At 41.6% G+C, this 12,588-nt stretch overlaps 1 protein-coding gene across 12 annotated transcripts in view; it reads left to right on the top strand.

The window, feature by feature from the left end:
• The window catches only part of MAPK10 (mitogen-activated protein kinase 10), a 622,226-nt gene that overhangs the window by 250,935 nt on the left and 358,703 nt on the right, over window positions 1-12,588 (top strand). For 3 of the 12 annotated variants that reach the window (NM_001318200.1, NM_001318201.1, NM_001083728.3), the window contains exons 1-2: window positions 89-544; window positions 5,861-5,975. The gene's annotated coding sequence lies outside the window, so the exon portion shown is untranslated. Of the gene's footprint in view, window positions 1-88; window positions 545-2,326; window positions 2,542-5,860; window positions 5,976-12,588 lie in introns of those variants that run through there. The other 9 variants (XM_059887589.1, XM_005208191.5, XM_024993345.2 and 6 more) reach the window with 8 other exon arrangements.

Below are 12,588 nucleotides of genomic sequence, written 5' to 3'. Positions count from 1 at the left end.
ACAGAGACTTTTTCCTCTTCTCCTTTCCCCCCTCTCCCCCCTCCCTAGACCTCTCTGGGGTTTGACGTCACGTGTGCTCCTTTTGGTTGCCATAGCAACCCCATTCCCCAAGCCCTCTGTCCGTCTCCTCTGGTCGGTTCCACAATGGTACAGGCAGCATCGCGCTGCACAATGGTTTCCAGGCAGTGAAAGAGGGTGATTCAGCAAGCCACTCTTCGTCTTCTTCTTTTTTTTAAACCTCCCCTTCTCTTTTTATTTTTATGGGGGTGGTTGGTGCTTGTTCTGTACTTACCATTTTTCTTTCCTTTTTCGTTTTTACAGTATTCCATTTTTCTCCTCACCCCTCAATTCCTAGGGGCTTGAATGACTTTACGCTTGGGTTTTCTTGGCAATCACCTGTCCATCATTAATTTTAAACAATTTCCCCACCTCCAAACAATCTATTCCTTATTACAGTTCGGAATGTGGTTAATGAGAGACAAGTAGGGAGGATTTCTGGGGCAAACACTGCTGGATCAGGATCGTAGTTCTCAAGCACGGAATGGTAGGTGGCTCTTTGCTCATTCTGGGTTCTAACCGGTTTTTTGGAGGGTGGTGTTATGTCTATTGATTGCTCCTGGTGGGGCGGGAGAGTGAGCATGGGAGAGGGGGGCAGAGATGGGGTGGATAGGAGATTAATGAAGTGAACTACCTCTGAGGCAAGAAGCCACCAGCTTTTCCTTCTGTGCGGAGCATCTCTCCCAGGACTGGGGCGTGTTGAAACCTTTCTGTTTGGAGTGAGGGTTGGCAGAGGGTGGGAGGGAGCATTTTTATTGTGACCAGGGGTTTTTTAGACCATTGCAGATCTGCAAAAAGGAAGAGAAAATTAGAGAGAGCAAAACAGCTGTGCTTGTTAGAAGTGCTTGCCTTAGTCCCATATTTAAGAAATGCTGTGGGCTCCGTAAAACATTAAAATCACATCTTTAAGTTATGCATTTATGTTTACTTCATGAGATGTTGTGCTTAGAGAGATATTTGGGGGCATATTTACATATTTTAGTTAGGGAACGGTATTTTTTTTTTTTTTTTTTTAATTGTAGTTGCAAAACTAACAGCATTACTCTTGCAGAGAGACCCAAGGCTAAATCTGAGCTGGAGAGAGGAACATAGAATGGGAAGTAGGGGTGGGGGGTGGTCAGGTTAAAGGTAAGAGGAAACATTGGCACTGCAGTCATACAGGTAAAGGGTCCCTTTAAGAAAGTGAGCTAGTCCACAGCAGGCAGCATTTTTTTCTTTATGGCATGGTTCCCAGGTGCTCTGTACTGGGATACCGTGTCCCCTAGAAATGTCAGAGCCCATTTGGGAGAAAAAGGTCTATCATCAGAGAGGACCAGGGCAATATATTTAGCGGAATTGATGTCTTTGTGCCTGCAGCAAAATAAATGTGATTTATTGGAAGATCTTCAAGTAAATCAAGACTAGAGCCATTTCAAGAAAATTATGGGCCTATTTCTTCCCCCCCCACCTCTCATTTAAATCTAGAGACCAAGTCTCTGCTTTTACCCCCTTAAATGCATACATTCCTAGGGTACTGCAATTTAACCACAGCACAAGAACAGCTTATCCCGTGGCAGCTGGCGCTGAGGCAGTCACAAGGTTGTTTACATGGGCTGTCTTTGCTGCAGAGCTCCACAGTGTCTGCACAGCCGCCCTCCCTTTCTTGATGTGTTGACAGTAACTTTTATGAACAGACCTGACAGAGGCAGGCTAAGTCCTATGGGACAGGCCACAGTTTAGACGGAAGGAAATTGGGTCTAAGTGCACCAGGCATTGGCAGTCCGAGGTCTGATTTCTTCCTCTGCCCCTCGTCTGCCAGTTGTCAGACCCCGGAAGGTCTCAGAACGCTGATGCATGTGTTAAAATGGTTGCAGGAAGGCCCATGACTCTGAGAGAGGCTTCTGTAAATTTTCTGCCTTAGGTGAGTGTTTCTGTTGTACATCTAGACAGGGATGCTCACGCTTATGGATGAGGTTGCCAGCTTCCGACTCCACTTTGGAGCCATCGGATTATAGGGGTCAGACACTTCGGATGTAGTAGTTTTGCCATCTCTGGGTATGTATTCCTTCCACTACCTTGATCTCATTCTTAGAATTGACACAAAGTACTAAGTTAGCTTATTTGGTCACACAAAGCACACTGGGTTTTCTCGCCCTGACAACGGAACTGGAAAATCCAATGACAGAGGTGGTATGACCTTAGATATTAAAAGAGTCTTCTTGCTTCCTCATTTGCGCATCACTCCCTCTCGTTGTTGCAAGGTGTCTTTAATCCGACAGTCTCCTGGTGTTATAAAATCTTCACAGTGTGGGTGAAAAGACTCTTGATGATGAGACAGTAAGAAATGATACGACCAGTGGGAAAGACCAGGTGCTGCCTCCAGCTTCCTGCTTGTCTGCCCCAGAGCAGCATCTGCTGTGGGGAGGAGCGTGTTTGCCAGGCTAGAAGGCGATGTTCACGAACAGATCCCAGAGGGGCCAAGTGTGTTTTTGCTGTCATTGTCTGGTATGTCTGCAGCTATTAGTGTTTAATGGTTTCATAGTGTGTGGTCAATATTTTTCACGGCTGAAATGAACTGAGAATGGATGGTGGATGCCCTAAAATATGTGTATATTTTAAAATTACAGGAAAATTCATAGGATTTCCCTTGTTAGTATATCCTATAGGAATATCATAAGCAAAAGGAATCTGCCTGATTTTTAAGAAATGTGATAAAGCCTCCCATATTTAAAGGGAGGGCTTTTTGTTTGTTTTTTGTGTGTGTGTGTGACTTTATGTAAGTGAATCTTAGTGTAACAGTCTTTGAATACAGATGATAAGGGAAAGAAGGCAAATTGGGTTTCTCTTGTTAAGCACGAGGGCAGATGCTCTCCCTTCCTGATCTAGTTCTGGCTGCAGGTCCTATTTGTAGCTATAAGACTTTACATGGGATTGGTGTGCTCAAATAAAATGATTGTTTAGTTGCTAGTGAGAATAATGAACTCAAAGCAAGAGAGACTTGCTTCACTTAGAATAAGAAGTGATAAATTGACATTTTAAATTCTTTCTCCATTGCCCCTGTTTTGTCTTGTAGTCTCCTTTATGTTTTTGGTTGGACATTGCAACACTTATGCAAAAAAGAGGCACAAAGTGTCCAAGGATGACACAAAAGCGGTATCGTGCCTTATTTGCTATAGGCTGAGGGCTTCCTTCCTACCATACTTGCATCTCTTACAGCTTCTTCCGAGGACTAAGGACTTGTGGGAAAAGTTGGGCACATAGACTAAAGGAGGAGATGCTTATTGATAAAGAACAGAATCCATTTGCTTCTTTAGCATATGAGAGATATTTATTGCATTGCATAAGTCTGAAATGAGACACTGCTGCTGATTCAGATACAAGATCATGCTGCAAATTGATTGAAAATTTAATTTGGATCTGGAGCCTGGATTTTCAGAAATGTACCTATCTGTACATATTTTCATAGCAGACTTGTAAGGGTTTTGACTAAAGATATCTTAGTTTGAGTACATTTTATCCTTATAAGAGAATCAAGGCAAAGAGGAAAAAGTGGAAAGCCTGTATGTTTCAGGTTCTGTTTCCCCCCACTATTGAATGAAAAAGAACTCCATTTCTTAATTGTGAATCTTGGTAGAAACTCTAAATGGAGACTTCAGGTGATCTTTGAAAATTCTTAAATTGAGAGAAACATTTTTTTAGTTTAAAAAGTGGACTGCGAGTTTCTAATTATTTTTGATAAAGGATTTTCTAGTTGAATTGACATTTTAGATTTATAACAAGCCTTTCTTACTGGTCTTGTCCCTGGTGACTGTGAGATGTGAAACTCATAGTCTTGTAGAACTAATGCTCCTGGAATGGAAATTAAATTTTCAGTGGAGAAAGAAAGAACTAAAGTTTCCTTAGAAGCATTCCTAACCCATAGCTGCTCTAAAACCTCGCATGGCACACAGGTATAAAATGAAATTCTCCTCCAGGGCAATTAGGCATTTGCAGAGTGGCCTGCAGAATAACAAACAAGACTTCTGCTACGTGTGTGTGTGTGTGTGTGTGTGTGTGTGTAAGCAGGAAAACACACACATAACCCAGTACTGACTTGTCTTCATGGATGTAAAACCGCCTCCTGGGTTTTGGATGTTAACCTGCCTGGGTGCTCCATGTACTTTGTGAAAACGAGTTTCTTAAAGTAATCATCCTCTTCTCATACATTGGAAATAGGATCTGAAAGCCCAGATAGAGAAGTCAGGCCGATGTGTCTGTTATTGGGCAATGTTCATTCAGCGTCTGTGCTTCCTCTGTCATAGCACTTATCCTGCAGCACAGTAATTGCCTCTTCCTGGGCTTCATGTATTCACTACTCAATTATAATCTCTGTCAGGCACTGACTGTGTCTGCCTGGTGCATAGTAGGGGCACAATCAATATTCCATGAATGAAGGTATCCCATGCACAGAGTTATCTAAGTACTGTGGGTGATAGAGTTTGGGAAACTGTAACACAGCTTCTGGGCTTCCCTGGTGGCTCAGATGGTAAAGCATCTGCCTGCCATGCAGGAGACCTGGGTTTGATCCCTGGGTCAGGCAGATCCCTTGGAGAAGGGAATGGTTACCCACTCCAATATTTTCCCTTGGGAGATCCCATGGACAGGGGAGTTCATGGACTCTCAAAGAGTCAGACATGACTGAGCAACTAACACACACACATACAACACAGCTTCTGCCATTAGGGAGCTTATAGTCATTTAGGGAGATGAGGTTAAATAACAAACGTGGTATATGATCAAATGTCCCTATTCAACAAATGCAATAGGGATTCACAGTAGAAAGAAATTCACCCCTTCTGAAATGGTGGTAGGCCACGTTGGGATAGGGACGGCAGGAAGATGTGGTGGGGGAGAAGTCCAACAACAGTTGTAAGTACTTGGCCTGGAAGGGAACTCTTGCTTGGAACAGCTGTGTGTGTGCTCAGTCATGTCTGACTTTTTGCAAGTCTGCCAGCCTCCAGTCCATGGGATTTTCTAGGCAAGAATACTGGAATGCTGGAATGCATTGCCATTTCTTCCTCCAGGGGTTCTTCCCGATCCAGGGACTTAACCTGCATCTCCTACATTGACAGGTGGGTTCCTTACCACTGAGCCACCAGGGAAGCCCTAGAACATAGAAAACTGGCACAGTCCTGGAGATTTTTTTTTCCATTATAAGGTCAAAAAGTAACAGTAACAGACTGAAGTTACAAACCTACTTTTGTAACTGGATCAGATAATGGAAAAATATACATACAGGTCTCTTTCTAGCTTTACACCAACTTCAGTTTTTAACATTTTAATTTATTTTTTGCCTTCTTTATTAAATAATTTTTGTTGGAGTATGGTTGCTCAAATTCAGTTTAGTTTCATTTTATTTCACATAGTTCAAAAATTTTTCAACTTCTCCTTTATCAATGACTCTCTAATTCATTTTTCCATATGAACCCATTGTTCTTGTATGAGGAGCAGACTGTGCAAACTTGTAACAGGGAGCTCATGGTTGAAGCTGAATAGGGTGCCTCCTATCACAAACTCAAATCCATGTCAACCAAGGTAACAATTACTAATTGGGCTTATGTTCAAATGTCAAAATCTCCAGCTACTCTGGTGATGGCCACACCAAAGTTCTAGTGTTTGATAAATTTGAACAGAGCGAACTACCTTGAGATTTTACTCCTTCCCCTTGTGTGCTCACTACCCATCCCCCAACGTCTTTGTTAGTCTTTTGACTTTTCTAAATGCAGGTGAAATCCCCACTGAAATGGTAAAATCAAACTTGATTGTGTTTTTGCTTTGATTTTAGGCTAGCGTGAGAAACACCAACGGCAACACCATCTCAGATCTCTGTTATGGCGACTCAGGCAAGAAGCTGTTGAATTAGACCCATTTCCTGTAGATGAGAAACCATACAAGCAGTGGTGAGTTGCAAACTTAAACACATTCCTTAGCAGGAAACATGTGATCTACATAAGCAATTTAAATATTGCATATGATTTAGTGTGTGGATCTGAAGAAATACTGCTCCCAAATCATGTCAACTAAAGAGGTGAAAATCAGTGTTTAACTGATGGTGTGGTGCTATTAATACCACGTGAAGGAGCTTGAGGCCTTTAGGGGCATAAGTGCGTCATCCAGCACCATAATGCTACCGCCCTGGATGGTACTAGTCTAAGTGAGATGACTGCAGTGAGCAATTTCCTGGGGCTGCGTAACAGTTGGGTATTTACATAACAGTATTTTTCAGTGGCATTTATTATCTGCAACATAATTCTACATTTTACTGCTTCATCTTCTCTAGGAGAATACTGGTTCTGATCTAAATTCTAACACTTAATTCCTTTCAGGAACATATATGCTCGTATATGGGGCTTCCCAGGTGGTGCTAGTGGTAAAGAACCCCCTGCTAATGCAGGAGACACGAGAGATGCTGAAGACACAGGAGACGCTGGTTCGATCTCTGGGTCGGGAAGATCCCCTGGAGGAGGCCATAGCAACCCACTCCAGTATTCTTGCCTGGAGAATCCCATGGACAGAGGAGCCTGGTGGGCTACAGTCCATATAGGGTTGCAAAGAGTCAGACACGACTGAAGTGACTTAGCATACACACAGCATGCGTGTACATATATATGTGTATATAAGATATATGTGATATATATTAACATAACATTTAGATCTTTAGACATAAGGGAAGAGAAACCACATCATAGTTTTATAAAACTCGATTTGTGGACATTTTAGCCTACAAATTCTTTGCTTAATAAAGACAGTATTAAAAATAGATCCAGCTGCTTTGTTATTTGGAATCATTTTAAAATCTTATTATTTTATAAAAATATCAGCTCACATAGGCAAAATATATTTTTTAATACTTGATGCTTCATAGTTGCCAATGTCAATAATCAATAGACTCCAGTGGAGATGAACCAGGTATAATCTGTCAAACAACATCTCTGAGAAATAGATTATGACAGTGATGCTTGTAAGACTCCAAAAGAAGCTGTTTTGAACGAGTGATCGATATCTCTCTTTCATTTGTTTATTGGCTTATATAACTCTGGGTATATAGGCTGCGCTATGAATCAATGCATAAACCATAACTGTGGAGGATTGATGAAATTAACCTTGTACTTATTTCACATCATGATTCTTATTACAGTCTGATTATGATTACATTGAGGAAGCAGATATAATAGTCATCACTATGCTGTACTTAAATATGTGTTAAATGATTGTTATGACTGAGAAAATACGTAATTGCCAGTAATCAACCATTTTGATTTCAAACAAGGGTGATTTTTTTTTATGGCTGAACTTAATCTTTTGAGTTATGGGTCACTCCCAGTGATGTCAAAAATATATATTGCCCCCTCTTAAACATGTATTCATTAAGCAAACATTTACTGAGAATCTGTGGTGTAGATATCATCCTTTGCACTTGGGACAGATGAAGAAGACAGCATCTGCTTTAAAGGAGCCGTGTTTAAAGTATGTGACACTTACGATAAAGTATGTCATTAAAACAGGGAGCGATTTCTGAAGGGTGGGGTACTTATCCACTGCTGTTAAATGGGTAGCCATCTAGTGCTGAAGGAAGTGCCGCCGAGGAGAGTCTAAGACAGATGGGATGGGGGTCTGGAAGGGAAGGCTTCCCAGAGGGAGCGAGATTTTAGCTGAATGTTAAGGACAATAAGAGGTTAGCTAGAAGAAGGGGAACAGTGAGAACGTTTTTCAAGGGCCTAGAGACTTGAGGGAGCATGATTGATGGGGGAGCGAGATGTCATTTACTGCGCTGGGGCATAAATGGGGGTGGGAAAGATAAAGCTGAAGAAAGGTACAGGGGATATAACATGGAAGAGTTTTTAAGACAAAGCTAAGGAGTTTGTATTTTATTCCACAATAAAGAACCTCTGAAAGATTTTAAGTAGAATGATGCTATGAAACTTATTTTTTAGAAAATACCATGTACTCTAGATCCCATGGACGGAGGAGCCTGGAAGGCTGCAGTCCATGGGGTTGCTGAGGGTCGGACACGACTGAGCGGCTTCACTTTCACTTTTCACTGTCATGCATTGAAGAAGGAAATGGCAAGCCACTCCAGTGTTCTTGCCTGGAGAATCCAAGGGACAGGGGAGCCTGGTGGGCTGCTGTCTATGGGGTCGCACAGAGTCGTACACAACTGAAGCGACTTAGCAGCAGCAGAAAAGTACATAAAACAAATTCAGTTAAAGAATAATTACAGAGCAAACCTTGTATGACCACCAAGTAGACTCCCAGTAAGCCCTCTGTGCTCCTCTAAGACCACATGCTTTCCCTTCCCCGCTAGAGGTACCCACTACTCTGCCTCTTGTCACTTCTTCCCTTGCCTTTCTTTGTAGGTTTTCAATCTTGTAATCGTGGTGAAAGAAAGTGACAGTTGCTCAGTCATGTCTGACCCTTTGCGACCCCATGGACTATAGCCCATCAGGTTCCTCTTTCCATGGAATTCTTCGGGCAAGAATGCTGGAATGGGTTGCCATTCCCTTCTCAAGGGTATCTTCCTGACCCAGGGATTGAACCTGGGTCTCCTGCATTGCAGGCAGATTCTTTACTGTCTGAGCCACCAGGGAAGCCATGGTAGTATATATATATTCTTAATCACTTGATTTTGTGAAACCCTCTAGTGAAAGTGAAAGTTGCTCAGTCGTGTCCTACTCTTGTGACCCAATGGACCATGGAATTCTCCAGGCCAGAATACTGGAGTGGGTAGCCTTTCACTTCTCCAGGGGATCTCCCCAACCCAGGGATCAAACCTAGGTCTCCCACATTGCAGGTGGATTCTTTACTAGCTGAGCCACCAGGGAAGCCCAAGAATACTGGAGTGGGTAGCCTATCCCTTCTCTAGCGGATCTTCCCAACCCAGGAATTGAACTGTGGTCTCCTGCATTACAGGTGGATTCTTTACCAACTGAGCTATCAGGGAAGCCTGTGAAACACTGTAAGGCTCATGTTAATGTATGTAGTTTATTCAAGTAACTTATGTGGTATTTTACTCTATGAATACCTCAAAATTTACTTATCCAGAGGGTATGGGGAGGGAGGAGGGAGGAGGGTTCAGGATGGGGAGCACATGTATACCTGTGATAGATTCATTTTGATATTTGGCAAAACTAATACAATTATGTAAAGTTTAAAAATAAAATAAAATTAAAAAAAAGAAAAAAAATTTACTTATCCATCTCACCACTGATAGACATTTGGATCGTTTCTGCATTACGCATGTGTGTCTGTGTATGTATGTCGTTGTTGTTCAGTCATTAAGTCGTGTCCAACTATTTGCGACCCTATGAACTGTAGCACGCCAGGCTTCCCTGTCCTTCACTATCTCCTGGAGTTTGCTCAGATTCATGTCCATTGTGTCTGTGATGCTATCTAACCATCTCATCCTCTGTCATTTTCTTCTCCTTTTGCCTTGAAACTTTCCCAACAACAGGGTCTTTCCCAATGAGTCAGCTCTTTGCATCAGGTGGCCAAAATAGTGGAGATTCAGCTTCAGTATCAGTCCTTCCAATGAACGTTCAGGGTTGATTTCCTTCTGTTAATCCAAAAGGAAATCAATCCTAATTATTAACCTAAGTTATTTATATATAAATGTACTAAGTAAATTTTAATAAATACATATATTTATATATGATAACATTAAGTATACATATGCTACTTTTTATGCACATATTGTTGCTCATAGATTCTAGAGTACATGCGTAAAAACTTCTGTAGGATACATATCAAGGAAAGGAACTCTTGAGTTTTGGGGTATGTGCACATTAAGTTTTTCTGCTGCCGCTGCTGCTGCTAAGTTGCTTCAGTCGTGTCCAACGCTGTGCGACCCCATAGACGGCAGCCCACCAGGCTCTGCCGTCCCTGGGATTCTCCAGGCAAGAACACTGGAGTGGGTTGCCATTTCCTTCTCCAATGCATGAAAGAGAAAAGTGAAAGTGAAGTCGCTCAGTCGTGTCTGACTCTTAGCGACCCCATGGACTGCAGCCTACCAGGCTCCTCCGTCCGTGGGATTTTCCAGGCAAGAGTACTGAAGTGGGTTGCCATTGCCTTCTCCAAGTTTTTCTAAATAATGCCAAATATTTTCCTCAATCAATTGCATGAATTTACGTTCCCATCAGCAGTATATAAGAAGCTCTATATCCTCACCAACTCTTTATTTTTAAGTTCTCAAAATTTGCTGATCAGGTGGATGCATAATTGTACTCATGGAAGTAGTAGTTTGCATTTGCTGACTACTAAGGAAGAAGAATTTTTTTAATTTTTATTGGCCATTTGATCTTCTGTTGTGAAGTGCCTGCTAAAGTCTTTATGCGACTAGTCTTTCAGAATGACAACTAGCGCTTATGGAGTTCTTGCTGTGTAATAAGCACTGTGCTAAGCACTTTACAAACATTTAATCCTCATGTCATCCCTATGATTTATAGATAAGGAAACTCAGGTTTAGAGAGGTTAAATAACTTGCTAGCAATCACATAACTAAGAAGCAGAGGATTTAGCATGTAAGCCCAGGTCTTTCTGACTCCAGAGTTCTTCAGTTTCTTTTTTTTTAAATTTATTTATTTTTGGTTGTTCTGGATCTTCATTGCCGCAAGTTGCTTCATTTTCTCCCGTTGTGAGTGGGGGCTACTCTTACGTGGGTTTCTCACTGGAGTTGTCTTCTCTTGTTGTGCAGAACAGGCTCTAAGTGCTCAGGCTTCAGTAGTGGGCCCAGTAGTTAAGGCTTGTGGGCTGGAGGGTGAGGGCTCGGCAGTTGTGGTACATGGGCTTAGCTCCTCCATGCATGTGGGGTTTTCCTGGATCAGGGATTGAACCCATGTCTTCTGCATGGCAGGCGGATTCTTTACCACTGTGCTACCAAGCAGATTCTTGAATCATGTTTGAAAGGGGTTTAGATTAGAGCCAGGGGACTTATCAGCTACTATTGCAGGAGCTCAGCTAAAAAATAATAAGGGCATAAACAAAAGAATCATCAGTAGGACAGTGCAAATTAATTGGACCCAGTAATGAATGTCATGGGTGAAGAAGAGGGAGGATTTTAAAGTCTCAAATTTTCAGACCTGGTGTCTAGGTAGCTTCAAAGTTAGTAATACATTTTTTATTTTTTTTTATTCTTCCAATTTTATTTTATTTTTAAACTTTACATAATTGTATTAGTTTTGCCAAATATCAAAATGAATCCACCACAGGTATACATGTGTTCCCCATCCCGAACCCTCCTCCCTCCTCCCTCCCCATACCATCCCTCTGGGCCGTCCCAGTGCACCAGCCCCAAGCATCCAGCATCGTGCATCGAACCTGGACTGGCAACTCGTTTCCTACATGATATTTTACATGTTTCATTGCCATTCTCCCAAAAAAAAAAAAAAAAAAACAAAGTTAGTAATACAATGTATATTTAAATATATTCTAGGTCTTGTGGTAGGCTTTAAGAATATATTTTATGGTTGCACTATTCAATGAGAGATGAATTTAATTCATAGGATTATAAAGTTTAGGGTTTAAAGAGACCACAGTGTTTACTTGGGTCAACTCTTTACTGTTTTAAAATGTGAAACCTAGTGTGAAAAGAAGTGTCTTGGTCGAGATCACATGTTACTGTCAGATTAAGAAGAGATACTTGGATGACAGAGAATGCAAAGAAATAACAACTTTTTAAATTTTTTAAAAATTAATAAGTTAAAATAAATTGACCTACTTTATCTCCTAAACATGTCTCACATCAGTTCCCTTTGAAATAAATCTATTGCTAACAGCACAAATTAGGCCCTCGTCATCACTGTGAGCAGTTTTATTTAAAGTAGGCTAGCATATTATCTTCTTGCTCATGATTCTACCAATGAAACCTCCAGATTCGATGTGCAGTTTTTACTGTGTAACCACCCAACTTACTTAGATATGCTCCATTACCTATGTAATAAATTCCCCTCTACTTAAAATATACCATACTCCCATCTACCTCCAATTTAGCAATGAATATCTCTCCAATTACCTGGGGACCCCAATGTGCTTCAGTTTCATCACACACTCAAGTGTTTCTTCTGTAATTTACTTCGTATTGTCTCTTCCGCCTGTATTCACCCTCTCCACCCTTTACTTAGTCATTGGCCATTTTTTAAGACCTTTGCAATTCAAAGAATGATCCGGGGACCCACAGCTCAAACGCTGTCTGGGGCTTGATTAGAATCGCAGCATCTCAAGCCTCTCCTACATCTACTGATTCAGAATTTTTCCCGCAAGATTCTCAGGTGATTTTGTGTTCAAGAGGCGCTGCTTAGATTTACATTAGACTTCATCAGATGTTTTCTCCTTCCAGAAACCCTTCCTGAATCCTTCCATAAGGCTGAGGTGTTTTCACCTCAGCCTATGCATGTCTATCTCACCACATTTTATTGTTCAGTTGCTCAGTCACATCCACCTGTTTGTGACCCCACGAACAGCATCATGCCAGGCTTCCCTGCCCTTCACTGTCTCCCAGAGTTTGCTCAAACTCATGTC

The sequence above is a fragment of the Bos taurus genome, chromosome 6 (genome assembly GCF_002263795.3).
Source record: "Bos taurus isolate L1 Dominette 01449 registration number 42190680 breed Hereford chromosome 6, ARS-UCD2.0, whole genome shotgun sequence".
Taxonomy (NCBI): Eukaryota; Metazoa; Chordata; class Mammalia; order Artiodactyla; family Bovidae; genus Bos; species Bos taurus.
This window is presented reverse-complemented; position numbering and strand designations above follow the sequence as displayed.